General features: G+C 42.1%; 1 long non-coding RNA gene across 1 annotated transcript in view; it reads right to left on the reverse strand.

Moving 5' to 3' along the window:
* Positions 1-3,812: 3,812 nt before the first annotated feature.
* The window catches only part of LOC140134176 (uncharacterized), a 49,430-nt gene continuing 38,267 nt past the window's right edge, over positions 3,813-14,975 (reverse strand). Inside the window, exon 3 of the long non-coding RNA XR_011856097.1 lies at positions 3,813-3,927. This is a non-coding gene — a long non-coding RNA (uncharacterized lncRNA). The remainder of the gene's footprint in view (positions 3,928-14,975) is intronic.

A 14,975-nucleotide genomic window follows, 5' to 3' on the forward strand; every position in this document is an offset into this window, starting at 1 on the left:
ACAAATCCATCTGAAGAGTCTATTTTGACGAAACGCGTCAGGGTATACAGTGTTTTTTAGGGGGCATGCTTTGACTTTACAGGGTCAGTTGTGGACTGTCCTTGTAAGGGCAGGAGTCAATTGGGGTACTATAGGGACAGATGTCCACTTGTCACCCCTAACCTCCGGCCCGAATGATCCTTTTGGCGTCAGAATCACGGTAAGAGTGTTATTGTTTCTGATATTGACGTCCAAATTCACACCGAGACCTGTGAGGATACGGCACTCAATAAGGTTTAAATTGTTTTGTCTTTTTTTTCCTTACATCATACCAATAGCACATGTTACTTTGGTGCGGTTTTATGTGTACTAAATAAAAGTTACATTTTAGCATAATTCTACTCCTATATACCCCTATTTAGCTTGTTTTCTTTTCAACAAGGTGCTGGAAGCATTCCTCAGAGATTTTGGTCCATATTGACATGATGGCATCACACAGTTGCCGCAGATTTGTCGGCTGCACATCCATGATGCGAATCTCCCGTTCCACCACATCCTAAAGATGCTCTATTGGATTGAGATCTGGTGACTGTGGAGGCCATTTGAGTACAGTGAACTCATTGTCATGTTCAAGAAACCGGTCTGAGATGATTCCAGCTTGACATGGCGCATTATCCTGCTGAAAGTAGCCATCAGATGTTGGATACATTATGGTCATAAAGGGATGGACATGGTCAGCAACAATACTCAGGTAGGCTGTGGTGTTGCAACGATGCTCAATTGGTACCAAGGGGCCCAAAGAGTGCCAAGAAAATATTCCCCACACCATGACACCACCACCAGCAGCCTGAACCATTGATACAAGGCAGGATGGATCCATGCTTTCATGTTGTTGAAGCCAAATTCTGACCCTACCATCCGAATGTCGCAGCAGAAATCGAGACTCATCAGACCAGGCAACGTTTTTCCAATCTTCTACTGTCCAACTTCGATGAACTTGTGCAAATTGTAGCCTCAGTTTCCTGTTCTTAGCTGAAAGGAGTGGCACCCGGTGTGGTCTTCTGCTGCTCTAGCCCATCTGCCTCAAAGTTCGACGTACTGTGCATTCAGAGATGCTCTTCTGTCTACCTTGGTTGTAACAGGTGGCAATTTGAGTCACTGTTGCCTTTCTATCAGCTCAAACCAGTCTTCCCATTCTCCTCTGATCTCTGGCATCAACAAGGCAATATCCGCCCACATAACTGCCGCTCACTGGATGTTTTTTCTTTTTCGGACCATTCTCTGTAAACCCTAGAGATGGTTGTGTGTGAAAATCCCAGTAGATCAGCAGTTTCTGAAATACTCAGACCAGCCCTTCTGGCACCAACAACCATGCCACATTCAAAGGCACTCAAATCATCTTTCTTCCCCATACTGATGCTCGGTTTGAACTGCAGGAGATTGTCTTGACCATGTCTACATGCCTAAATGCACTGAGTTGCCGCCATATGATTGGCTGATTAGAAATTAAGTGTTAACGAGCAGTTGGACGGTTGTACCTAATAAAGTAGCCGGTGAGTATATATCTGGTAAACCCATTCCCCCATGAATCTTAAGTTTTTTAAGTCTATCATATGACAGCCTCGCTTTTTTCCCCTTCCACAGGAATGCGATAAATAGAGCTTTGACTTTACAAAAATATGTGGCAGGTATAGCCATAGGGACCATCTGCAATAGGTATAGGAATTTGGGTACAATTAAGGTTTTTAATAAGTTCTTCGTTCCCATCCACAAGATGAAATGTAAAGCCAGTGTTGAGAGCTGAGCACTAACTGTATTTAGAATTCTAGTATAATTTTCCCTAAATAATTCTTTTGGGTTTGCCGTAACTTGGATCCCCAGATAGGTTAACGATTTATCTTGCCATTTAAAGGGAGTAGATTTCTTTAAAACTTTTATAATGTATTGGGGGGCTGTCACGTTCATGGCTTCTGATTTATTATAATTTATCTTAAAATTTGACAATTTCCCGAATTCCTCTAATACTGCTGTGATATGATGGAATGCTTGCGCCGGATTGGTGATCATTAATAGAAGGTCATCTGCAAAAGCAGCGTTTAGATGAGTGCTTCCTCCAATTGTTAGGCCCTGGATTTGGGGATGTATCCGGAAGGCTTGTTACAGAGTTTCCATTGTGAGAATAAATAGGGATGGGGAAAGGGGGCACCCTTGTCGAGTGCCATTCCTAATTTGGAAAGCCTTTGATAATACGCCAATAATCCTTATTCTAGCGCTGGGTTAGCATAAAAGGTCATAATAGCTTGTATAAAAGCCAGTGGGAACCCCAGTTGTTCCAATGATGCTTCCATATATTTCCATTTTATCCTATCAAATGCCTTCTCGGCATCTGTACCGAGAAGAACTAAGGGTATATTTCGCTCTTTTGCAGTACAAATTGCTTGAATTACCCTCGTGGAGTTGTGATTCCCCTCCCTTCCTGGGACAAATCCGGTTTGTTCTTTATTTATTAGTTTTGGTAGATATTTACCTATTCTACCAGCAAGAAGCTTAGCCCAAATCTTTACATCTACGTTTAGTAGAGAGATTGGACGGAAATTGCCGTAGCAATCAGGATTTTTCCCTGGTTTGGGGAGCACTACAATGGTCACTGATAAAGCTTGTGGTGGTGGGGGGCGTGGTTTGGCCGCTGACTGTGATGGCCGCATGTTAGAGGAGCTCCGTCTCCACAGCGCCTAAACCAGCACTTTACCCCAGCTTACCGGCAACAAATTACCCCCCAAGATGCCAGGAGCTTCGATACAACCACCAGGAAGGAAGAGAAGCGGAGCAGAGCGGGACCCGGCAGTATGCCTATTAAGGCTTTTTTCTCCTCCGATGCCATGAGGCAGCAAGATGGCCGCGGCTCCCCGACACCAGCCAGCGCTACTCTCCAGTCGGACCTCGCTAAACCACAGTGCAATAAAGCCATCAAGCTCCTGATCAAAGCAAGACAGGAGGGTAAGCAAGTACAAACCCCGAGGGGCACTTCACCCTTCCAAATCCCTGAGACATGGAACGCTATCTCACCTCAAAGCCCGCAAAATATTGCGCCTTCTCCTCCACACTTGTAGGAGGAGTACAGCATGCCTCCTTTAGCACTACAATTACAGGAGAATTCTACTTCTGTATCCAACTCCACACGTGGTAGTATTTCCCCAGCTTCTTCACCCTCAGCTAGCCCAGCTAAGCAGAAGCAAAAGAGAGCAGACAACTCGTCTCAGGAGGGATTACATCCCAATCATTCTGAAACACCAGATGCACTGGCTAAAATTCAAACCTCTGACAAAGCAGTATCAGAGGCAAAGCTAAAAGCAATGCTTGAAGCCTTCCGCCTTTTACTGCAAAAAGATCTTTCTGGGTTAAGAGCACCATTACAAGCTGCAGTGAATGACATAGGAGAAAGGGTGTCACATGCAGAGGATAAAATGATAAAATGACAAAGACCTGCTGCGATTGAAACGCGCGTCGGGGTGCATGCCAGGTAATATAATTTCCTCAGTTTGGTCACATTAGCTTCCACTTAGTTTGTACTATTTATATGTGTCTATCACTGTTTATGATTTAGCTTCTGTGACCCCTGATATTTTTACAGGTTACTTGTCAGTTACATAAGGGCTCTACACCATTATTATTTGATATCTACTTCTGTCTAGTGCTGTTTACTACATTTCTGGGTCTCTTATACTGTATATTGGATATTTAGTTCATGTATCTTAGGACGTATTACCTGGCGCGCTTTCTTGTATCCATTCAGAGATGCTTCTCAGTCTATTTTATATATTTTTATTGTTGTTCACTAATAAAGATTTTCACTTTTATGTTGTTGCATTGAAGCCTTGTCCTTTCCTCTTGTTTTCTTTTGTTTGGTATTTTGCGGCACATAATAGCCTGGTGGATTCTCATGACATTCTGGAAGAGAAAATTAAAACTATTCAAAACAAGCTAATACACTCTGAGGACAGAGATAGAAGAAATAATGTTAAAATAAGGGGCATCCCAGAACTAATACAAGGTCACATGTTAAGATCCTATGTCCAACAAATGACAAAGGCGCTCCTGCCCGAGCTAACAGATTAAAAAAGGCTCAGTAATCATAACAGGCGACTTTAATGCCATAAATGACCCCTCACTAGACACATCTAATGTGAAGCCTTCCTCGCATAGAACATTTACTCTTAAACAGCTACTTTGGTCTTATAATCTATTCGATATTTGGAGGCTACAACACAGTGGAGAAAGAGATTATTCCTTTTTTTCCAACAGACATGGGAGCTACTCCCGTATAGACTATATACTAATAGATAAATCGCTTCTGGACAGATCTACAGACACTCGGATGGGGGACATTAGATGGTCGGACCATTCTCCTGTGTCTCTCATGATATCAGATAACCTCTGGGCTAAAAATAATACAACCCACTCAGGAAATGATAAATAAATTTCTTCTTAGAGTGAACCCTCCCCAAGTCTCCCAGGAACAATTAGACTTCCTTAGCACTCCTATTTCCCTGGAGGAGATTGACCCCTGCGGGGAAAGCCCCTGGCCGGGATGGTCTTCCCTCAGATTACTATAAGAAATTTATGGATATACTACTTCCCCATATGAAAAAATCCTTTGATTTAGCTTTCTCTTCACGGGAATTCCCCAAGGATATACTGGCAGCCCTTATAGTCACCATCCCTAAACCAGGTAAACCTCCCACCTCCCCTGCAAATTTTAGACCCATATCGCTACTCAACTGCGATATTAAAATATATGCCAAAATACTAGCCGGGAGACTACAAACCATCATTCCTACTTTGATTAAAAACGATCAGGTAGGGTTTTAGCGGGGAGACAAGCCCCAGACAACACCCGCCATTTGATCACACTTATGCAATTCTGTGAACGCCATAATGTGACTTCTTCATTCATGACCATTGATGCCGAGAAGGCATTCGACTGAGTGAACTGGTCCTTTGCCTTCTCGGCTCTCACTAAGTTTGGTCTGACTGGCCCTATCCAAACAGCAATCAAATCTTTGTATTCATTCCCTACAGCCCGGGTCTATACAAATGGGTTATTATCTACCGAATTTGCACTTAAAAATGGTACAAGGCAGGGCTGCCCCCTATCCCCTACATTTTTCATTCTCTCGATAGAACCCCTAGCTGAACTTCTGCGATCTGATCCTAACTCATCAGGGGTTAAAATAGGCCCCAACGAACACGAAATTGCGTTATTCGCTGACGACATAATCCTGATCTCTACAAACCCCTCCAAATCCCTACCCTCAATATTTAACCTGATACAAGACTATGGAGCAGTATCTTACTACAAGATGAACACATCTAAATCCCAGATCCTCCCAATAGCCATATCCCAGGACCAACTGCAATATCTTAAACAATGCTTCCCATTAGATTGGCAAACAGCTTCTATCTCATACTTAGGGATCCAATTAACATACCCCACCTCCAGACTCTATGAAGCAAATTTTTTTACCACCATTAGCCAAAATAGATAAAGAACTTTCCAAATTTTCTAAAGTCATATTATCTTGGTTCGGCAAAGCCGCTGTATACAAGATGAGCATCTTCCCAAGATTCCTGTATTTATTTAGGACAATTCCAATACAAATACCTAAGTCCTTCTTCGCCACTGCGAATACACAAATTAGGAAATTTCTTTGGCAAAACAAAGCCCCAGGATTGCTTTAAACACTCTCACTAGACATAGACACATAGGAGGTTTGGGAATTCCTGAAATGGAAGACTACTACATATCCGCAGTTGCAGAACAGCTGATACACTGGTGGCGTAATTCCAAGGATAAAGCCTGGGTAGTGTTGGAAACTCAACTAAACAAAAACCTCCCATTGAGAAATAGGATGATTGCGGTAATGTGGCATTTATCTCCTCCCCCAGTATTATATTCAGCATTATCAACCTCAGACTGGGCGCTAAATCAAATCATCACCACAATAAAACAGGATTATACTACTATAAAATTAGACCAGATTCACTTGACCTTCCTTGAACAGCAAATCCCAGGCATTAAGCTTACAGCTTGGCATTGCAAGGAAAGAGAGAGCACTTTACACGATATCTCATCAGGGAATAAACTTCTCCCATTCTCCGACCTAAAAGAGAAGTTCGCCCTTACTTCACAAGAAACATTAACCTATTTGAAAATACGTAATTTTTTCCTTCAAAATATAGACCCGCAATGATCCGTTCCCTACTGAAATTTTTCGATGATGTTAACTGTACTAAAAAAGGAATTTCCACGAATTATAAATTATTAAACTCCAAGCATAAGTCGGTCAAAACGTCATTCATACTTAAGTGGGAGGAAGAACTGGCAAAAGCCTTTGACCTAGCCCAGTGGCAAAAAACATTCACATTTATACAAGCTACATTCAGAAGCACTAGCTTTCAAGAAGCAATGATCAAAACCATAATGAGATAGTATTTCTCACCAACAAGGCTTGCTTCCATATACCCCTCCTCCTCACCCTTATGCTGGAGAGGATGTGGAGCCAGAGGCACTACTTCCCATATACTTTGGGGGTGCCCAGTTCTTCAGCTCTTATGGAAGGCCACATTTGATCTAATTAACAAAATAGCCAAGGCTCATATCCAAAACACCCCACACTTGGCATTACTCCTCCTGGGTATAGAGGATATTAATCATAAGGTAAGAATAGTGGCTGCACACCTACTCATGGCTACTAAATTAGTGGTCACTAGACATTGGAAGGAGATCCCCCCCTCCCCTGCTTTCAAGAAGTAATTTCTATCTTGAATGAAACTTGCACATACAAGCAAATCATATCACTACACAATAATACTCATAAACGCTACCTTACAAAATGGGGACCTTGGCTAGAAAACTCACTTTGCACAGTAAAAGGGAATATAGGATCCTGACCAACTGATATATTATAGTCTGGAGGTTATCCTTTCTCCTCCCCCCCTCCACCCCCCTCCACTTCCCTCAGTTAAATACAAATTCAAAGGTGCAGTACTGATAGAGTAGAACATGAAAGTGGGACGAAAGTGAAACGAACTTAGTCACTGAAGGTTATGGTTTAATGTAATGGTTACTTGTTAATGTTATTTTTATAGATAACTCCGCTGTTCTTAGTTATGGTATAGCAGTACAATTGAATTGAGGTACAGATTCATAACCTCGCTTAATCCTGCTACTTATGGTTAACTCACAAGAATGCATATATGTCAACTAATGTGCTAATCTTATGTATCATGATATATTTCATCCAGTAATTGTCTGCTACATTCTTCTGTACTATACTGTTAAATCCAATAAAAATTGTTAAAAAAAAAAAAAAAAAAGCTGGTGGATGTTCACCTGCCATAAGGGCATTGCACCATTTTGCCATGTGGGGTAATAGGGTTTTGGAAAATGTCTTTTAGTAGCTGACTGTCAACCCGTCTGGGCCTGGGCTTTTCCCCATTGGAAGTGAGGCCAGTATATTAGATAATTCTTCTATTGTAACAGGTTTTAAAAGATCTAGTCCCTCCTCCCTTGAGAGTCTGGGCAAATTTAGTTTTGACAAGAAACTTGCAGTTTCTCTTGCTTGCTGATTTATATCTCCCTCTTGTTGGTTATCAATATTATATAGCGCCCCGTAAAATTGTTGGAAAGCTCCTGCTATTTCCGGGGTGGAACTAACTAACTTACCACCCGGTGTCTTTATGGATGATATAAAATTCGCTTCCCTGATGCTGAGCTGATGTGCAATGGTTCCATATCCAGGATCACCCATGCTCCCTTGGGTGCTTGATTGTGCATCTCTTGCCCACTGCTGAAGGTAATTCCAAATGGATATAACCACTTGAATAAAATCTTCTTCTGGCGAAGATAATCAGTGAGGGGTTTCAATAAACGTCTTTTGTACAAAGTAGACGGTGCTATATCTTGGAATATGGCTATAGGTGCGCCATCTATTTCCCAGTCATTTCTTGATCTAGCTGCTTTTAGGATGGCCTCAGTATCGCAGTAGCTAAGTAGGCCGCAAACTACATCCCTTGGGGGATCGTCCGGCTTAGGTGGGGGCCTTAAGGAGCGGTGTACTCTCTCAATAGTCATCTTCTTGGCCCTCTCCTCAGGTAATATTAAGGAGAAAATTGACAGTACCTTGTTACGGAGCATTTCAGAAGATATCTTCTCTGGTAGTCCATTTATCCTGATATTGCTTCTTCTGCTCCGGTTCTCTTGATCTTCTATCATTATCAAGGCGTTGTTAATGGTGTCTGCTTGTACGCCACACACGTGTGCTACAGCTTCACTGTGCTCCACTATGATGCGCTGTTGCTCTCCTAGTTGTTCCACCCGGTGACCGATGGAACTCACCTCAGCATGTATAGCGGTAAGTTCTTTCATGATTAGGGTAATCGCTTGAGCTAATAGCTTTTTAAGGAAGTTTCTGGACGGAGGAGCTGATTCTGAGTGTAGCTCGGTATCTTATTGCCCTGCGACACTGTCCAGGTCTGAATCGTCAGCTATGTCTGATTCCAGCTCGGGATCCTGCGCCATCTTGCCTTTCTTAGCTGGCGGGGTGGCATGTTTTTTACGGAGCAATTTATCCAGACCTCCTGTATTTTTCCTCACTCTCGGTGTCCCCTGATGTTCAGCCGGGTAATCTTTATCCGTACGGACCATTTTCGCTGCCGTGGGTCGCTAGATTTCAACGAAGTTTAGCCTGTGTAGCGGGAGCTCAGTGAAGAACGTCTGTCATGCAGCGCGGTCAGGCCAAATAATTTTTAACCCTTTAAGCGTTTCAGATGGGGTTTGAAAGTCATTTTTTGGGGGCAAAATGAATGTATTTTTCAAAACATTTTATACATTCAAAGAATAAAATGTCAGTAAGAACCATAACCTTTAATACCCAATTTCTCCTGAGTAAAAAAATTCCCCATATGTGGTAGTGACGTGCTGTGTTGGCACATAGCAGTGCATTGAAGGGAAGGAGCACTATTCAAAGCAGATTTTCACAGTCACATTATATGGGCTATAATTCTTTTTTTTTTTGGTAGTGTGGCTATATGAGGATTTATTTTTTTGTGGCTTAAGATGCACTTTACAGATATTTTCTTTTGGGGTGTTTTATTGATTTTTTTTTTTAAATGTCAATTTTTGCTTTAAAGTTTTATCTTATTTTTTAGACTGGGCTAATCACAGTATCATGATAATAATATGTTATTGTTATTCTATGGGGCATATGAGGCTGCGGTCACACGTGATGTTAACACATCCATTTTCAAATGCATCACAACAGCTGTGAAGAGGAAATTTGCCTAATTACATTGCTGTCAACATTGCATACAGAAAACATGTGTTAAACAAGATGCTAACATGCACATTTATACACGTTAAACATGAGTATTAACAATGTTAACATATATGTTAACATAGAGATGAGCAAGCACTAAAATGCTCGAGTGCTCATTACTCAAGTCGAACTTTTCCTGATGCTCGAGTGCTCGTTTCGAATAATGAACCCCATTGAAGTCAATGGGAGACTCGAACATTTTTCAAAGGGACCAAGGCTCTGCAATAAAATGTGTCATTTTATTGAGAAATAAGGAAGTCAGTCCTGTTTGTTCATTTTTTTTTTATTCAATGGAATATTCATGGAACTTAAAAAAGGAGAATGACCCGTGTTAAACATCTGCAATGTGTTCTTCACACATAATGTTCTTCACATACTATTGTGAACAACACCGTTCAGCACTAATGTCTTCTGATAAGTTAGCAGATGTACGGAAACCTCTGCAATGTGTTCTTCACTGTGTTTTTCACTTAAATGATCCTGTGTTCACTGTGTTCTTCACTGTTCTTCACGGTGTTTCCTTAAGTGAAAGCTCGTTAACGAGCAGGCAAAATACTCGTCCGAGCAAAGAGCCGTTTCGAGTACGCTAATACTCGAATGAGCATCAAGCTCGGACGAGTATACTCGCTCATCTCTAGTTAACATACATTAAATCAAAACCAAAAAAACAAGTTGGTGTGTAAAGGCTAAATGGTATACAAATTTTATTAATTTAGAAAATATGGGACACACATGTGAAAAATGCCATGCATCACATTGCATAAAAACATTTAAAAAGTGTATAAAATACACATAACAAGTGGAACGGTGCCAATCCAACCGATCCACACACAGTCACCATTGAATAATAAGGGTAGCCCCCATGTAAAGTTAAGAAAAATATATAGCCAACAATAAATACAAAATGTCACAACGGTCTATCAAGTATTTGAAGAAATAGGCAAACTCCTAAATAGAGACATGAAACCCAGGAAATGGACAAAACAGGGGGAGTAAGCCACTAAATGGTAAATGGACCAGCCAAAAGATGATTGAATGACTAAAAAGATACAAAGTAAACCATGGGGAGACAAAAGGTGAAAAAAGGCGAAGGACGAGTGGCCGGAGGCACCCCACGCGTTACGTCGCGAGCCTGCGACTTCCTCAGGGGTCTGTGCCTCTCAGCCCCCATGGCCTGCCTTTTAAGTCCCAATGGGAGCCCCCAACTCCAATCCCCCAAGCCCAAATACACCTCTAGGTAGAATTACATCTAATCCCGTGTGTGACGCACCAGCGAGTAGCGCATGCGCAGAGCCGTGAACACATATGAACTCACTCCTGGTCTCACTTTGTTAAGAACGTTTTGGCGCATGCGTAATGCGAGCATTTTGGCGCATGCGCAGTGTGACCGTTTTGGTGCACGCGCAGTGCGGCCGCAGAAGGCAATCACCTTTTACATGAGCAACACTCATATACTAGGTTAGTGTTACTATATGCGCGTGCGCCCAAATTTACAGAGAGAAAAAGAAAGGTACGGAGTCATATGCGCATGCGACACAATTGTAAGTGCCAAACATTATGATTAAACCCAAAAGTGAGCAACAAAGATATATGCATCCACAAAATTCATGCATATATATTTATATAAATAGTTTTAACTACATAGGATAAGGTTAAATTACATGAACTTGGGAATGCTCACGAAATCAGCTAAAACCCAATCAACATGATATATATGCATCCCCACGTTCAAAAAACAACATATTCAAAAAGATGGTTGTGAACCCCTACAGTAAATCAAAAGTGCTAACTAATAAACCGTAAACTCACTAAATGTGTACAAAAAGGGGGGTGTTGTACACCCAGAGGACAATATAAGGTGACTAAAGAAGCAAAGAAGAGGTTGTCTATTACTTCAAGTAACAAGTGCTTGTATAAAGGGCTGGTACTTGGCGGGAATGAGAGGCGAGCGGCCCACTTCAGGACCCAAAGAAGAACAGCAGGCCACGGAGGTAAAAATTAAAACATACAAGAGATATAATACCAATAGTTTGGAACACAATGCCTGGCACAGGTATGTAATTAATAATAAATATACAACCAAAACATGCATGCCAAGCTTAAATCAAAATAGTCAATTTGTAATTCGGTTCCAAGGCTGAATTCACAGATAAGAGGACCATAATAGTCGAGAGGGCAGGAGAGCAACCAGCAAAGTCCTTCCTAGTAAAGTCTGCAAAGATATGTCACAAAGTGCACAGATGGACCACTGTCGATTCATGGTCACCACAAGTGTAACTTGTGTGTCCACAGGGTACATATCACCACACAGAGTTTGCAATTCAAGGAGGGGCGTATATCAAGAAATGTCCGGAATGGTAAAGAATCCATGAGGTAACGGGCTTCAGTTCAATCCAGCATCGATAGAGGTGGTTGGTAGTTCAACTGGGTTCAAATCCACAGCAGGCAATTAGAGGGAGCAGGTGCGGAATAGATGTTGCACAATTTTCGGAGGTCCACAGGCTTGATGTCCTGTATCAATTCAGGCAATGAGGGAACTAGAAAGCAAGTAAATAGTGTTCACAAAAAATCATACAAGAATAAATTACCAGGGCACACAAACGTGTGGTAAAGGAAAAGTGAAAAACAGCAAGAAGTGTAGGGTAGGTGTAGGTAGATAAAAAAGGAAAAGGGGGAATGGTGTGTAAAGGTGCAAAACTAAATTACTAGGTAAGGGGACCAGAAGGGTCCCAAGACTACAGGGGGATAAAACATTCCACGAGTGAAAAGCTCAAAAATGGGAGTGAATATGTTTATATATATATATATATATATATATATATATATATATATATATATATATATATATATGAATAAATGCACATGTAAGTGTGCCTTACCCATCAAATTATAAGGTCAAAGAACGTCCCATTCATGCCTCCATTACTTCTGTTTATAATAGCCTGAGAAAAGGAGATCTTCATTAATCCCCCGGGGCGCCAGGCTCTTTAAATTATATATCCACCAAGCCTCTCTCCTCGGTAGTTCTGGGGTGAGATTGCCGTCCCTAATGGTGGAGCGTACCAAATCCAAACCCACCACCCTGATGTCAAGGGTCTTACCTGCATGTGCCCTTCGGAAATGATTCCCAACAGTCGATGGGTCTTGCCATGGCTGAAGTGTGTGTTGGCAATACTGGAGAGATGTTGCTGGATCCTTCTCCTCCGTTGTTGTGTCGTCTGGCCAACATAGATCTTCTGGCACGGACAGATCAAAGCATACACTACATTTTGTGATTTACAGTTGATATACTCCCGTAATGTAAAAACTTTGTGACCTAAGGAGTCACTGATCTCCTTGCATGTTCCCATCAGGGGACAGATGGAACAATCCCCGCATGCATGTGAGCCCTTCAATTTGACTCCACGTCCCAGGGAACTTTTTGGTCTCTGGTAATAACTAGAGGTCAATCTGTCTTTAAGGTTCTTGGCTCTTTTGGCTATAAGACGAGGTTTTTCAGTAATCAAATTGTGTAGTCTTGGTTCAGCCAGTAATATATTCAAGTTGTTGTTAAGTATATTGCGTACATCATTCCACTGATTATTGAAGGGAGTGATGATACCCCCCACAAAGCCGGATGTCTTAATTCTGGGTCTCAAGAGATCCTCTCTCTGGGTCCCAAGCGCCCTTGTGTGAGCTCCTGCAATAATTTTCTTGGGGTATCCCCGATCCCTGAAGCGTTGAGTTAGATCTTTAGCATTCCGTCTATAGTCACCAATCGTAGAGCAGTTTCTCAGAATCCTGGAAAACTGTCCAATGGGAATCCCCCTCTTGAGGTGATCAGGGTGAAAGCTGGAATAATGTAATAGGCTGTTTGTTGCAGTACTTTTCCGGTAGAGATCTGTATGAAGATGATGGTCCAGTATGTTTAACTTTAAGTCCAGGAACTCCGCTGTGACCTCTGAGACATTATAGGTAAGTACGATGTTGTAGGGATTTTGGTTCAAGTATGTTATGAACAGTTCACAAGTCTCCAAAGACCCATCCCAGATCAGCAGGATGTCGTCTATAAAGCGAAGCCATCCTAAAGCATGTTTGTCGTATAGGGGCGAGGGGTACACGTGTGCGCCCTCCCACCAACCCAAAAATAGGTTGGCATAGGAGGGCGCACACCGTGCACCCATCGCTGTACCGGAGGTCTGCCTGTAGAAAGTTCCATCAAAGACAAAGTAGCTTTGTCTCAACACAAAATCCAAAAGGTCAATCAAGAAAGAATCATGGCGTCGATCCCCCGTAGAACGTAGATCCAAGAAACTCGATACGGCATGAATACCATCATCATGCGCAATGTTAGTATATAAAGACTCTACGTCAAGAGTCACAAGCCAAACATTCTCTGGTAAGACCAAATTACAAGTTTTCTGAATCAGATCGGTGGAATCTCGGATATAAGATTGGAGGTCAAGCACCAATGGTTGCAAAAAATAATCTATGTACATGCATGCCTTCTCACAAAGCCCACCAATCCCCGACACCATAGGCCTCCCAGGAGGACAGGTCAGGGATTTGTGGACCTTGGGAAGCATGTAAAACATAGGTACAGTGGGGTGTTCAACTGTCAGGAATTTAAACTCACCATTGGTGATTATGCCATAGTTGTTTGCTGCCGAAAGGAGCCGATCGAGTTTCTGTTTGAACACAGTAGTTGGATCTGATGGAAGGGGTTCCTTGGATCTACGTTCTACGGGGGATAATAGTTACAGTTATTCAATTGGCAATTAGCTTCCTGTAAATACAGCATTCGAGGCCAGAGGACCACATTCCCCCCTTTGTCCGCCTCCTTTATCAGAAATTCCGGATTGGATCTGAGGGTGGTTATGGCCACCTTCTCTTCCCTGGTGAGGTTGTTTAGTGACCATCTGTTAGGAGGTAATTTTTCAATGTCTCGAATGACACTATTATAAAACAACTGTAAAGCGGGGATCAAACCCAAGTTCGGAGTAAATTGGGACGGTACCCTTAAAGGACAAGGTCTCCTCCCTAAGGTCTCCGTCGAGGTATTCTCATCCAGTAGGTCCACAAGGTCCCTAAGTGTCTGTCGGTCCTCTTCTGGTGGAGGTCAATCAGGTTTGGCTAATGGTACAAGATCTTGAATGCCAATTGTCTACAAAAGAAAAAAACGTCCTTGGTTAGTTCAAACTTGTCCAGGCACTGCATAGGGGAAAATGTTAATCCTCTCTTGAGTACTGAAAGTTCAGCCTCAGTCAAAGTATGCGTGGAAAGGTTAATAACCTGCAGGCCATCCCCCTCTGTGTGCCTGGTAGTAAGATCCTGGTTTACTTGCCCCGCTGTTGTATAGGGTGTTTTGGCTATACGATAAATTGCATGATATACTCAAATTTCCACGTTCTTTGTATACAGTTGATGTTTTGAGACTTTCTCTGTCCATGTCAGTCTCTTTCTAGTGGAATTTGTTTTTTTTGATTACTTGCTTTATGTACTTGGCACTTGCCTGGAATATACAATTATGGATTTAAAATCTCGCGAAAATATTTGGTCCAGTCAGGCTGGTTTATTGATGGAGGCCATTGATGGTGTGGAGGGTGATGGAGACTTCCAACGGATTTCTGGGGAACTCCT

Source organism: Engystomops pustulosus, chromosome 5, assembly GCF_040894005.1.
Source record: "Engystomops pustulosus chromosome 5, aEngPut4.maternal, whole genome shotgun sequence".
Classification (NCBI taxonomy): domain Eukaryota; kingdom Metazoa; phylum Chordata; class Amphibia; order Anura; family Leptodactylidae; genus Engystomops; species Engystomops pustulosus.